Source organism: Micrasema longulum, unplaced genomic scaffold, assembly GCF_059751315.1.
Source record: "Micrasema longulum isolate JH-2025_06_02 unplaced genomic scaffold, ASM5975131v1 h1tg000098l, whole genome shotgun sequence".
In the NCBI taxonomy this organism is placed as follows: Eukaryota; Metazoa; Arthropoda; class Insecta; order Trichoptera; family Brachycentridae; genus Micrasema; species Micrasema longulum.
Window position 1 is genome coordinate 570,140 of NW_028277304.1, and position 13,277 is coordinate 583,416.

Sequence of the window (13,277 nt, forward strand, 5' to 3'; positions counted from 1 at the left end):
CAGAAAAAATATATTTTCGTCATCCTAACTTGTAAAACTCGTAATTCTACTAATGGTAAAAATTATATTTTGGCGTTTTCTTAGTACTTCATCATGTATCGTCGGTGATACTGTAATACCGCATAACCCTTAGAGTAATAACACGCCACTGGCTAGACTCGCCCGTGCAGAGAAAAAACCTTTTATGATTATTAACAACGAAATTAGCTTCAAATTACAGTGTGGCGGGCAAACACCAACAGCCGCGAGGTTGGCAGGTCCGAACTCTGCTTTGGCTCGCAATGCGTAGTCCGCTGCAACGTCAGCCCTGACAAGGCTACTAAACAACGCACATTAAAAGTACTCAACACATTTCATCTTGACAGTTCGTGTTGCCTGGCCACCTTCCTTAATCCTTTCGTACAAAACAAAAGGATGTAACTCGTGTGTAACTACTTAATAGATGACTTCAATGAGGAATTCCAGCCCAACCCGGAATTTAATTTTTAAAATGTTTTCGTGTAGGTACACGTAAATATTTAAAAATTTTGGAGTAGGATAAAATATCTCAAAAACGCACGCAAAAATAAATAAAAAATGTTAAAAATAGTATTCATTTTAAAATCGTAAATAAAGACGTCACTCCTTATATCTACGTGTAGTATTTCCGGTTTCCGCTTTAAAGTCCCCGCAACTTGTAAGGAACGTTTTGACCATAGAAAAAAAAAGTATAATTTGTATAATTTGACATTTCAACCAGAGATTATGTCAACTTTCTAGATTTTTAAAATCGAAACGTTCGTAAAAACAACCATATCATAGAAATGAGCAACGATATACGAACAACTAAATGAAGTAATCAAAGCAATATTCCATAGATTCTTGTCAGTTTTGTTATTGGCTGGAGAAATACAACTTACCGCGGTCAGTGAAAGTAAGAACGCCAACCGTTTCATGACGTCACTACTGAAAAGTGACACACTGATTACAGTCATTTGGCGCGGTATTTGATAAATTTAACTTTAAAAAATCATATCTTTCTAAATAACGCACAAAAAAAAATATTTTTGCTTAGTTAAATAGTACGCTAATATAAAAAAAAATAGAAAACAGTGGAATTCCTCATTGTAATCCATCTTCCTCATTTAACCTCAAATCAACGCACGCGCACCTATCCTATAACAGCAATACAACGGGGCGTTGGTACTTGTGTCTAAAATTGCAAGCGCAAACCGTTTGTATAATACATGTTTGTTGTTAAACTAAAAACGAAACCAAAATTAAGAACGCATTTGTTCTATGCATTAGGAGCCAAAGGACTTCTTAAGAGCATTATAACTCTGAGGCAAAACCTGTTTTACCGAAATAAGTTCATTATAGGGATTAGGGGCTGTTAGTTTTTAGTTATTGTTATTTCCACTGTTAATACTGACGGTTTTTCTGATACTCCAGTGGTATTTTTAAATGATTAAAATCGTTTTGAAATCGCTTTTAAAACGCTTTTCAAAATCCCCCGCCAAAAAAATTCATTGATAGTTACGCGGTATTGCAAAATCACCGGCGATATTATAACTTATATAACTTGTATTACATAATTTTTTTAAAAACACTATCAAAATAAACTTCGATACAATATGCTACTGAAGTAAAAAGAGTTTTTAGTCTCCCCTAAACAAAATTAAGTTTAAGTCTTTAAGAGAGATTAAGAGTTTTACAGGTTAAGCTGACGATAAGCTCTCTTAATAATACGAATTTTGTTTAAAAAAGATCCCATTTTTTGCAAAACACCATCCTGTTCCTTTCCATTTCTTATATTTAATTTTATTTATTTACTTTGTAATATACAACGGAACAAGGAATACTGGTCAGTGTGCAAATAGAAGCAGCGTACTGGGTCCGTATTCTAATGGGAACTTAAAATTTATGCTCAATTTTATCTACAAAGTAAAATTAAGTCTTTTGTATAAAAAATAGAATATGTTTACAATTTTTTTTCCAAACAACTTCAATTACATAGGTGCGAAGGTTTTCACGGTCACTGTTATCAATATTATGTATCTTTTTTGGGTGATACCGTGTATGTTACTAGAAATGTGCCTACTGCTGACTGTGACACGGTACAAATTACTAGTACATAAACACATACATTTCCAGTTTTCTCTGAAGATGGCTCCTGCAATGGTAGCCGAAACGTCGGATCAAATCCAACATACACGGTATCACCCAAAAAAGATACATAATATTGAACTTCAATTACAGGTTAAAGACGAAGATACTTTGAATTTTCATACAAATATACACATTTTCGTACATAAATTTCGATCTTAGTTTATACCGTCTCAATATGTACCGATGAAGATAGCGTTTTGTAATTGCGGCCCTGGGCACCAATTACAATTGATTTATTTATAAGGATAAAACACGGAAGCCCATTTTTGCCGTTTTGAATTATAAAATGCAAAATCGTCGCAATAAGCTATTTTATTCGTAAAAAAACACCGAAGTCTACTTTTGTTATAAAATTTCTGTTTTCTGTTGTAACGTTTATAGCTATTTTTTTTTTCCTAGGTTTAATTTTATTTAGTTGTATTTTATTTAATTAGTACCTGAATTTATTATAAGAAATTGTATATACCATTTTTGGAATGGATTGCATAAATCCGTCAAAAAATAAATAAATGCAAAAAAACATCACCAGTCCCAGATACGCTTTTTTAATATGTACTTTTATTTATTTATTTATTTTACTAACATATATGGCATATCCGCCTTTTACAAAAATTTATAATATGAACATATTTGGTTTAATTATTAAAAAAATAAAAACATAAATTACCTTTTAACCCAATATTTACCCAAAATTAAACCTGAAAATTATACAACATATTCAGTAGAAGTTATACAATTTAAGAATAAATATAAATATCAAATAAAATAATAAAATAATTTAAAGCAACATAACAAGAAAATCGTAAAGAACTGTTTTATAGAGCTGGGCAAAGTGAGCAAAAAAATATGTATATGATGAAATGTTTAAATAAATAAATTTAATTACCATTCACCACCTTTGAAAAATAATCACTATTTAACAATGCAAGTTCTTTATACCATAGTTTGAAATTATCTTATTTGGTTCTAAAGTTATCATATTTTGGAAATCGGACATCACAAAATCCTGTTTCCAGAACATTTCGTTAAATGTGACTTCCGTGGTTTATCCTTTAAGATACAGGGCTGTTTATAAACACTTACCGATGTTTCAATGTGTACCAGTTTTGAGACGTACCCGTCTTTTCGTCAGGACACTAATAACGAAGTGAAGTAATGTGCAACTACTATATTAAAGGTGTAAACTTTGCGCAACTACCATGGTTTAGGTGAATTGTGGGATTTGCATGTTAGTTTAGTTAGTGTCCTGGCAAAGAGACTGTAACGTCTCGAAACCAGTAGACATACAAAAGTCGGCAAGTGATTAGTACAGATTTTATTTACTTTTATTGGGATTTGGGACACAAGACAAACTCCGTGAGACCAAAGTCTTTTGTTAAGTTTGTACGAATAATATAATTAAACAATAGTGCGCATCAGTAATAATATACAAAACAAGAACATTATTAAAAAATAATACATAGCATATCAATGTTAAGAGAAGAAAAAAAGACAAACATTTTACCAACATGAAAACAACTAACTTATATAATTCAAAATCATCCAATCGTCTAACAATTGAAAATTAATTGGGGTTGTCTTTACTTTTAAAATAAAATTTAGTTTTTTTTTTTAAAAGAAGTTTAGTGCTACGGGAAATTGCAAATATATTTTTTTTTGCTACGCGCGGTAAATAATAGAGCGTACGGCGAAGAGGTAAAAATGAATTTAAGAAAAATGAACTACTTTAAACTATGTTATAATTTCTTCCGAATCAACCAATAATATAGTGTTGTAATAGATTTCCAGTTTCCAGGAAGCCAATTCACCAATCTGCAAAACTCACCGGCGAGAACTTGTGACGTCACGAGCGGAGTAATTTCAAAATTACAAAACTTAATAAAATAATTCCGCTCATAATACGATCAATGTTAATATTATTGGAAGATAACTCTGTTAACTTTTCATTGTAATCGGGACCCTCGACAAGTGTTTTCAATCATCTGGAAATCCCGAAATAAGAAATCGAACGGGGAAAAATCCACCTCGTAAAGTTATTAGCGCGTTCGCTTACCGTGTTTGAGGTCCAAGATTCGTGTCCTAGCAAGGTTGATATGAAAATATTAATCAAAAAGTACTATTATCGCCGTAATATTTTATGAGGTACAATTTTAATAATAATGCAGTGCCCTATGCACCTCTGGTATCAGATAGGAAAATTATGATTGGAATGGAATTTTTTGCTCCGCAACAGAACACTTAGGCTTGAGAAAAATCGCATTTATTTTTTTCCATCTCATCGAGAATCGAAGCCAACGCTGATTTACCTCACAATATCTTTATATAATTCCATCAAATATGTTTTATTTAAATTTGTATATTTTATCTACATAAATTGAAAATATAAATTAAATTATTACCGCATTACCAGAAATGGTTAACCACCTTTCTTTGTTTGATTATTTTTTGACACATTTTAAATTTATTTGTATGATAATTGTTGCTGAAAGGAAGAGACTTATGGCGAAAGTTTGTTTCGAAGAAAGCAAACTCAGTGGGGTTTGGTCGCGACTCCACCCCTGCTGTTTGCGTTGAGTCATACCAAAATGCTTAGGTATAAATGTACTAACTTGAGAGTTTAACAGTGGTGCATTCGGGTTTCGGTCGATATCAATAACAATATTTTTTTACAAACGAAAATTACTTCAAATATTTGTGCATTTATATAGTTTTTAGAAACAAACTGTTTGTTTAAAAAAAAAAAACACGGGGTAAAAGCACGGGGTATCTTAGTGAGAATTACATTGTACTCAAATTATGCACATTTATTTTATAATCTGTGAAATATTTAATAATTAAAAAAATATAGATTTAAAGGTATCACGTTTTAGATTGTGTAATACAGTAGGTACGTGCAAGTGTTAAATAGTTTGACTTAGATTGTATCTAAATAAAAAATAATACTCTTAACAGGGAAACGGTTTTAGAGACAAATCGCTGCCTTAGTTTTTGTATGATCAATATACCATTTTGCAAATTTTACAAGAGACATTTTGTTTTTAAAGTCAAATAAGTTAAGTCAGTACCTAAGTGGGGATTAGCACTTAAAAAATGCTTAAAAAATACTATGTATTTAATAACGGAAAAAATAATAATTCTTTAGCTACATGGACGCGTAAAAAAATAATTAACGTGTTGGGATTCATAACTCAATTTTGCTAATAATGGTCTATTGAACATATAAAGAACTAGGGCAGCAAACTGTGTTTTCAACATTTCCCTGAAGGGCGCTTCAGTTGCACAAACACAAAAAAAACGGAGCACTTTGCTTTCAGTGCAAGTAAAAAACTTTCGTTTGCATTTTTTTTACGACCGTTTGTTGATTTTTGATTTAAACGCAGTTTATAATAAATTACTTAATGACTTATTACGTCCCTGTATTTGGTTCCACCACAACGATATCGGATATTATTTCCGTATACGCATAGATAGGTACTCTACTTGTAGGTAATGTTCGATAGAGCTTTTAGGCGCCCTCTCTGAGTAATTCTAGTCAGAAATAAACCCCCGCAAAAGTGATCCGGGTGTTTATGACGCTGTCTAAATGCTGAAAAAATGAAAAAGCTCTTTTTATACAATGCTGCGTTTATTTACCCACTAGTTCTCTGTAGTTCAGGACTTGCCCAAGTTATATTGCATAGTCGCGTTGCGTATAAGCGTATGTACATAAGCACGAAGTGACTGCAGTAACTCTCATTTATGAAAAGCGACAAATTATATTTGTCTGTTTGTATTTCTTTCGTTGATATATTTTGCTTCTTTTTACTCGTTTGCGTGTTCAAAATAGCTCTCTTGCGCTGTTGGGACTATTGTCCCCTCTGGCTATGCAGGTTCCTTCAGTCTGCACTAAGCCGTCCGATCGGTAGGGATTTCCTACACTGTTCCTCTGGCTGGCAACAAATTCACCCAACAGCCGTAGAAAAAATGTTTCTTTTTGACAGCGCGGTCTTTCGCATTTGAATTTGAAATGTTGGTTTATTTTATCCGCGGAAAGAATTTTAAATCCCCCATAAATGAGAAAATAGTGATGTGACATGTTTTTGTGTGTGAAAAAAAAGATCTGCAGCTTTTTTTCGTATTGAAGCGAGTTTACCCCTTATTTATTTTTGTTATTTTTAAAGCGTCAAAGTGTTTTTATTTTTATATCTATTTCTGTGTACTTGAGAGAGTCACGTTACGCGTGTGTTTTCCGTGAGGTTAAGTAGATAATTTATATTCTGTTCGTTTTGGTGATGTATCCGCAATAATCAGTGCGTATTTTAAGCCGTGTCAGTAATTCACCCCGCTTTAGTGTGTTTTCTGTGGTTGCTAGGAGTATTACTATCGTGCCTTATTTGATTAAGGCCATAAATCTTCCCTTCCGAAGGGAGGGGTTGTTTTGCAACCCACGTCAACCTCCCACGAATCGCAAAATCACCTTTTTTTAAATGGACGCGTCATGGGAATGTAAGTATACTTGACACTACACGAATTCGTAATCAAATTACTAACTTTATGAGTTCCCATTTTTTATTTGATGTAATTGACAACTGTTTCTGATTTTAATAATTAAATTTCGTTTATTATGTGTGTTGTTTTATTTTATTTTTTATTATTTAAGATTACAACAGTTGTAATATTAAAATATAGTACATACATCCAGTTAAATTGATTCACAGATATAATGAGAGAACATGTTACACAGTAAAGAGAAAAAATATAATATATTACATAAGACAAGATAAAAAAGAGCAAGAAAGGATGAGGAAATAGAGTGGAGGAGAGGTATTTTCAAAATATTATAGTTGACCGATTCAAAAATTTGATATGGTAATAACATAAACATAATTTAAGGTACATAAACTTATTACACACTGACAAAAAATTCATTTTAGAGTGTTTCAAAAATATTTTTTTTGAAGTCACAAAATTCTGTTAACTGCTAACTGCATTGCTTTAATTAATTATTTTCAATAGGATATATTTTTACAGAAAAACTCTTAACAGGAATATGTTATTGTGTAAACATCGGGTAATTTTTTTATTTATTTGTTTAAACGGCTTTTTCCTGTTTTACATACATTTATAGACATACATACATATATATACGGACATCTACTGAAGAAATATTCCACAAATCACAACTTATGACACTAAAGCAATTATACGCTAAAACAATACTCACTTACAGATTAAAAACCTATTGTTACTCATATAAAAGACATAACCCCTACAATACATCACTAGATCCTCCACACAAAGACAACTTAAACAAATACAAACTAATACCACTTTCGGACAAAGGGATTTTGAGTAGTATTCAATTAAAATCTATAACCCATCTATTGAAACAATAACTAGTAACGAGAAAATGTTTAAAAAGCCCATAAAAAATGGATAGTGGAGCTAGGTAGAAGTAAATGGATTGTCTCATTCGCCCAACACAATATTGAATCAACTGCTCCACAAATGTGCTTATGTTATGTTTTTGTTTTTTTTTATTGTGCGTTTTGTAATATAAATAAAATAGATGTACATAAATAATGTATAAACATAAATACGTCGTATTTTAATCTGTCTGAACATTTTGTTAATTATCTGTTTTAAGTCTTCTTTGTTTATTCTTAAATGTAAAAATAATTTTAAAAAAAGTATATTGTTAAGTGTCCTCGGCACGGGTAATCTCAGTGAGGTCACATTATTTTTATTATTATTCATAGTTTATAATGGAAAAAAATATTGATAAATAAATATTTTTATAAAGAATGGCATGTATTTTTCACAGAAGTAGCAAAAAATTAAAATGATTTTAAGAAGAAAAATTAAAATAAAAATATTTAAAAAAACATCTGTACATATAAGTATAAAATATATCGGTATACTATACATATATTGCTGTGGAAATAACAGAAGTACATTTTTAAATATAGACATGCCTAAACTTTCATATTCCCTTATCTTAATTATTATTTATATCATTTGTAATATGTTAAATATTTAATCGATTGTTTTTTTTAATCATGCTTTAAATTAAAAGAAAAGAGGCAAATATGTGTTTGATTAATTTGTTTTTTTTTGTGTTTGAATGAATGAAAAATACACTTTAAAAAATATATATCTGACAAATAATATTCTACGCGACTAGCTGTTATGAAAACTACGTTCTGTGGGTCCAATTTTTTTGGCCTATATTTTTTTGGGTTCTTTCCGAAACGGTGCGTCTAATATTGGCTTCTAATGCCTCAAGAGATTATTTATTTAATAGATGTTATTACACCTTGTTTGACAGTAAATATAGATAGTATAAAAAACATTAAATATTATAAAATAGTAAAACTATAATAAAATAAATAAAACAACTTTGTTTTTAACCACTAATTTTTATTTTTTACCGACTGGTTTCAAAGCAAACAAGCTTCTTCGTCAAGGTTTACGTAACTAATGAATTGAGCTTGTTTGCTTTGAAACCGGTCGGTGAAAAATAAAAGTTAGTGGTTTAAAACAAAGTTGTTTTATTTATTTTATTATAATGAATAACCACAAAGTTAGTGCTTCAAATACAAACTTTATAGTAAAAATCTATTTATTTATTTATTCATTTTAAATAACGTTACATTTTTCTTGTTTTAATAATTACGACCTTATTGTGGCCTTTTAGGCTGTGCCCGTGTTCGTTTTATATAGGCCTAGCCTGTACGTGGATATACTGATTTATTCAGTTAGCACGAACCTTTAAATTTACACATACATGTATATACATACACACATATACGCATACACACATATACGCATACACACATATACGCATACACATATATTATATTATTTAAAATAAAAAAATACAACCTGTAAATATTTTATTAGCAATTTCGCTGACGTAATCAAGCACACATCTTTCCATGACCAACTTTTTAGCATGTTCATTTTAAGATTGGTCAAATATCAAATATATTTTATAATCTAGGAACGAAGAAGACTATAATAAACTATAGTTTTGATGCTTCTAAATGAACAACAGTAAGTATGCAAAATGTTACTTAAATCAAATAAAATGCTTTTTTTACTGCGTTTAAAAAAAGTTACGAAAATTAAAAGCCTAAATGTTATAAGGAAAAAAAAGGGAAAAAAATAAAAACGAAAAAAAATAATATAACGTTTTTAAAATTAAGGTTATACATTTTAAAAAATCAATACAGAAATAGGTATGTTAAGTAAATGTTTTATGTGCATACGCGCTTATTTATATGGAGATTTAATGGTCCTCTCGTGTCCCATCGTCGTCCAGGGTTGTGAACTGCCAGTAATGGTATGCCAATAGTACTTACGCACACTACCGATTTTCGTCCCCAGTAAAATAGGGAATATTTCCAAACATAATTCATTGCTATTTATTTTTAAAATCATATTTTATTTATTTTATTTAGGAATACACAGTTCTACATACATATTTATAGTAAACAACAGATATAGTGTATAACTCAGAACTAATAACAGATTTTCACAAAATATACAAAGTTAGTAAAGAAAATATTTACTAATATTAAATAATATATAAGTTTAAAAATATAAAAATGTTATTTTCATGTACTCGTAAATATTTTTCAATAATCAAAGATTTTTAAAATATTTTTTAAGAACAGTAAGTTATTTTAAATTGGGCGGGGTTAGGACAAGAATGCTAAGAGTAAGAGAGGTAAGGAGGGGAAGGGATGAACATTTATTATTACAATGTCTACTAAGTTACATAATGCATTTTTAGTGTAAATTTTAAATCTGACAGAGTGATGTTTGTGTAATCTATATATTTAAATTTTGTATTGTACACTGAAAAAGTCCTACGAAAAAAAGCATTTTTACCATACGATGTTTTACTTATTGGTACATGAAACAGGTGGTACCGTCTACAAATCCTGGCTGGCATATGTATTGTTATTAAACTAAGTAGTTCTGTACAGTCAACTATTCTTGTCATAATTTTTTGAAGCAGTAGTTGGTCCGCACACACTCTGCAGTATTATAGAGAAGTGATTCCAAGGTAGGTGGAGGTAGTGAGAGTTAATACATAAGAAATACCGGTTTTGTATTTTAGGTAATTTATAAATTTGTTTTGAATATTTTTCGTTTTATCTCTTCGTGCGATTGGCGCGCTCAAATCAAAATCATGCGAAAATCACTACTCTAGTACCAATAATCCATGGAAAAAATACAGATGTAATAAATAACCATAATGTTCGTTAACAATATTTTGAATTTGTCCAAATTTTTGTAGACAAGGACTGGATTCAACTGCCTGGAGAGCTGTTTATATTTACATATTACAACAGAGATGAAGAACATTTAAGAGAAGGTAATATAGAAGTCTAGGCATCTACAGGTCTAACATGGGCAGAATTGTGAATGTTACACAGTGTGTAAAGGTCATAAGCCCTGTAGATGCCTAGACTTCTATATAACCTTCTTTAAAATGTTCTTCATCTCTGTCGTAATATGTTATTCAAAATAAAAAAAACATTTTTTTTTGCAAAAACGATTTAATAAGAGTCTGTGAAATACTGTCCAGTAAAAAAAAATGCTTTTTAGTAACATAAAAAATATTTTAAATTTTAAATTCCCGCGAATCATTGCATTGGCCACACCCGTAATACGTCACGATTCGGTTAAATTTTGACCTTCGTTTGTGACCGACCAATTCTTCACGACACGAATCTTGAAGTCACGATTTTCAAGGCCAATCATGTCGCGTTTTTGTTGAGGCGCATTTTTTAAGTATTTCGTTTTGAATATTTTTAATGAAAACATTTTTTCACAATATCCATATTGATCTTGAAAATACACATGACTTTTCTTAATCCATTTCACATTTTTATGTGATATTTCCCTATTCATCATCATCATTCCCTTTCCGCACCTAATGGTGCATAGGGCACTGCATTGGTGCACCAATCGCAGCGTATGTTGATCATTTTTGTTACATGAAGGTAAGATGATCAGTCTTACGCTTCAGGTCCCAGTCCAGGGATATTAAATATTCTAGTATGAAAACACTCTTTTTAAATAAATATTTCGTATCAATCATGTCGGGAATTGAACCCGAGACCTCTTGCATGGTAAGCAAACGAGCTGACCACTACACCACGAAGCTGACAATTTCCTATTATGTATTTAAATTCGAAATTCAAATATTCCGCTGATTGTTTATCAAAACTCGTATATTCTTTGAAAATTTTTTTTTAAATTCTAGAACGAAAAGATTTTTACGAAAAAGTCAACAACCTTTCACTATTATTCCTTTTTGTTTATTTGTATTCTGAATCTAAATTATTATCCCTTTGCGTAAAACTCTGGTGGGGTATTTGAAGCCCCCTCTGCAAAACATAATTATGGCATCTCCCCTATTTTTGGGGTCTTTTTTATCATTATCATATCGTGAAATCATGGTTCCTACGTCAATGCAAGCAAAAAAGTACTGTTTAAAAGCTACTTTTTTTTTACCTGTAGTTGCTCAATTAGAAAACTTATTGCCACTAGTCATTATATTACAAAAATGTTTTATAGGGCATGATAACAATATTTAATTTACGAACATTTTATTGTACGACCCATTTCACACATATCGTCCAAATCCACATGACAAGGTAAAATTAGGGTGGATTCATATTTAAAAAAATCTATTTTGTGACTTTTCTCAGGTAAAAATCCCTCAAAAGAAAATCGAGTGTAAACTAGACGGCCTCGTGGTGTACCGGTTAGTGCGTTTTCCACCCATGAAATAAATATATTATAGTTTTTTTTGGAAGTTCAACAAGATGGAAGAGTTGAGGAAATGTGGATGTTCAAACATGGGCAGGATGGTGAATGTTACACAGTGTGTAAAGTGGCCACTTAAACCAGCCAATGACCGGTCATAAGCCCTGTAAATGCCTAGACTTCCATATTCCCTTCTCGAAAACATTTTCCCTCTCTGTTGAAATAAATTTAAATATAAACAATGTTTGAAATTGAAATCAAATTTCTTGGTTTAAGTTAATTTATTCCTTACTCTTATTACTCCCGACTCTTTGAGGAAGTTGGTACAAACATAAGTAATATTAATTACTGCTGAAACCACAATACCACAAATGTATAGAATTTACTCATATAGCGCAACTTACGTACATATTGTTGCAAAGTATGCCTTTTTACATTTTTAAATATTAAATAAATTTAGCCATTCTACCTGGGTGTTCATTCAATATTCACGAAATTAAATATTTATTTACTCTGTGCTTACCGAAATTAACCATTTAAAACCTGAATTATTTTAACCTGAACAATTCAAGCAAAAAATGCTTGCTTGAACATGATTTTTATGTAACTTTTGACAATTACCAAGACGGCTTGCTTAACGATCGTCTGTATTTATCTACTGTGCGATTACAAGGCTGACTCTCGATAACACTCAGATAGATAGTAAAACAGATGGAAAAAATATAATAAGTAATTATTATTTTATTGAGGAAACTTCCTTACGCCTAGATACTCTTATATGTTAAGCGTTTATTTTACCAAACTGACAATTATGTTGGAATTTAATTCGACTTCAAAATGCACTTTTTTCTCTCTCATATTTTAATAGACTTTAAAGAAGAAAGTGCCAACCTCGGAACGATTAAAAATTAAAATAAATCGTAGTTAAAAAATAAAGAAAAAATGCTCGGCGGAGTAAAATTTTAATGCGTAGATATGCGTATCGAGGGGAACTAGATCTGTCGGTACAAACCGATGTACTTACATCAAAACTTGAAGATGGTGGGTCGGTAGTGTATCTTCATAATTGCTCGGGAGAATGTTTCTTCAACTATGACGTCATAATGAAGCTATGTCACTTCAGTGCGTTGATATGTGTACCGTGATGTATGCTTTCCTTTGTTACATATCAATGTACCTACCCAAAACTTGAAGGGGGGGGTCGGTAGTGTATCTTCGTAATCACTCGAGATAATTTATCTTCAACTATACCGTCATGGTGAAGGTATGACGTCCTTATCTTCCCATCATAATCGAGGCCCTAGGCTTATTGGCGGGCGGGAACTAATTTACGGGGACCCGTCACAATCGACCCACTCAGGTCA

General features: G+C 31.1%; 1 protein-coding gene across 4 annotated transcripts in view; it reads left to right on the forward strand.

The window, feature by feature from the left end:
* The window catches only part of LOC148284657 (uncharacterized protein CG43867), a 650,259-nt gene that overhangs the window by 563,181 nt on the left and 73,801 nt on the right, over window positions 1-13,277 (forward strand). The window contains exon 1 of one of the 4 annotated variants that reach the window (XM_088237005.1): window positions 6,056-6,633. The exons of the other annotated variants lie outside the window; for them this stretch is intronic. The gene's annotated coding sequence lies outside the window, so the exon portion shown is untranslated. Of the gene's footprint in view, window positions 1-6,055; window positions 6,634-13,277 lie in introns of those variants that run through there. 4 annotated transcript variants of the gene reach the window in all.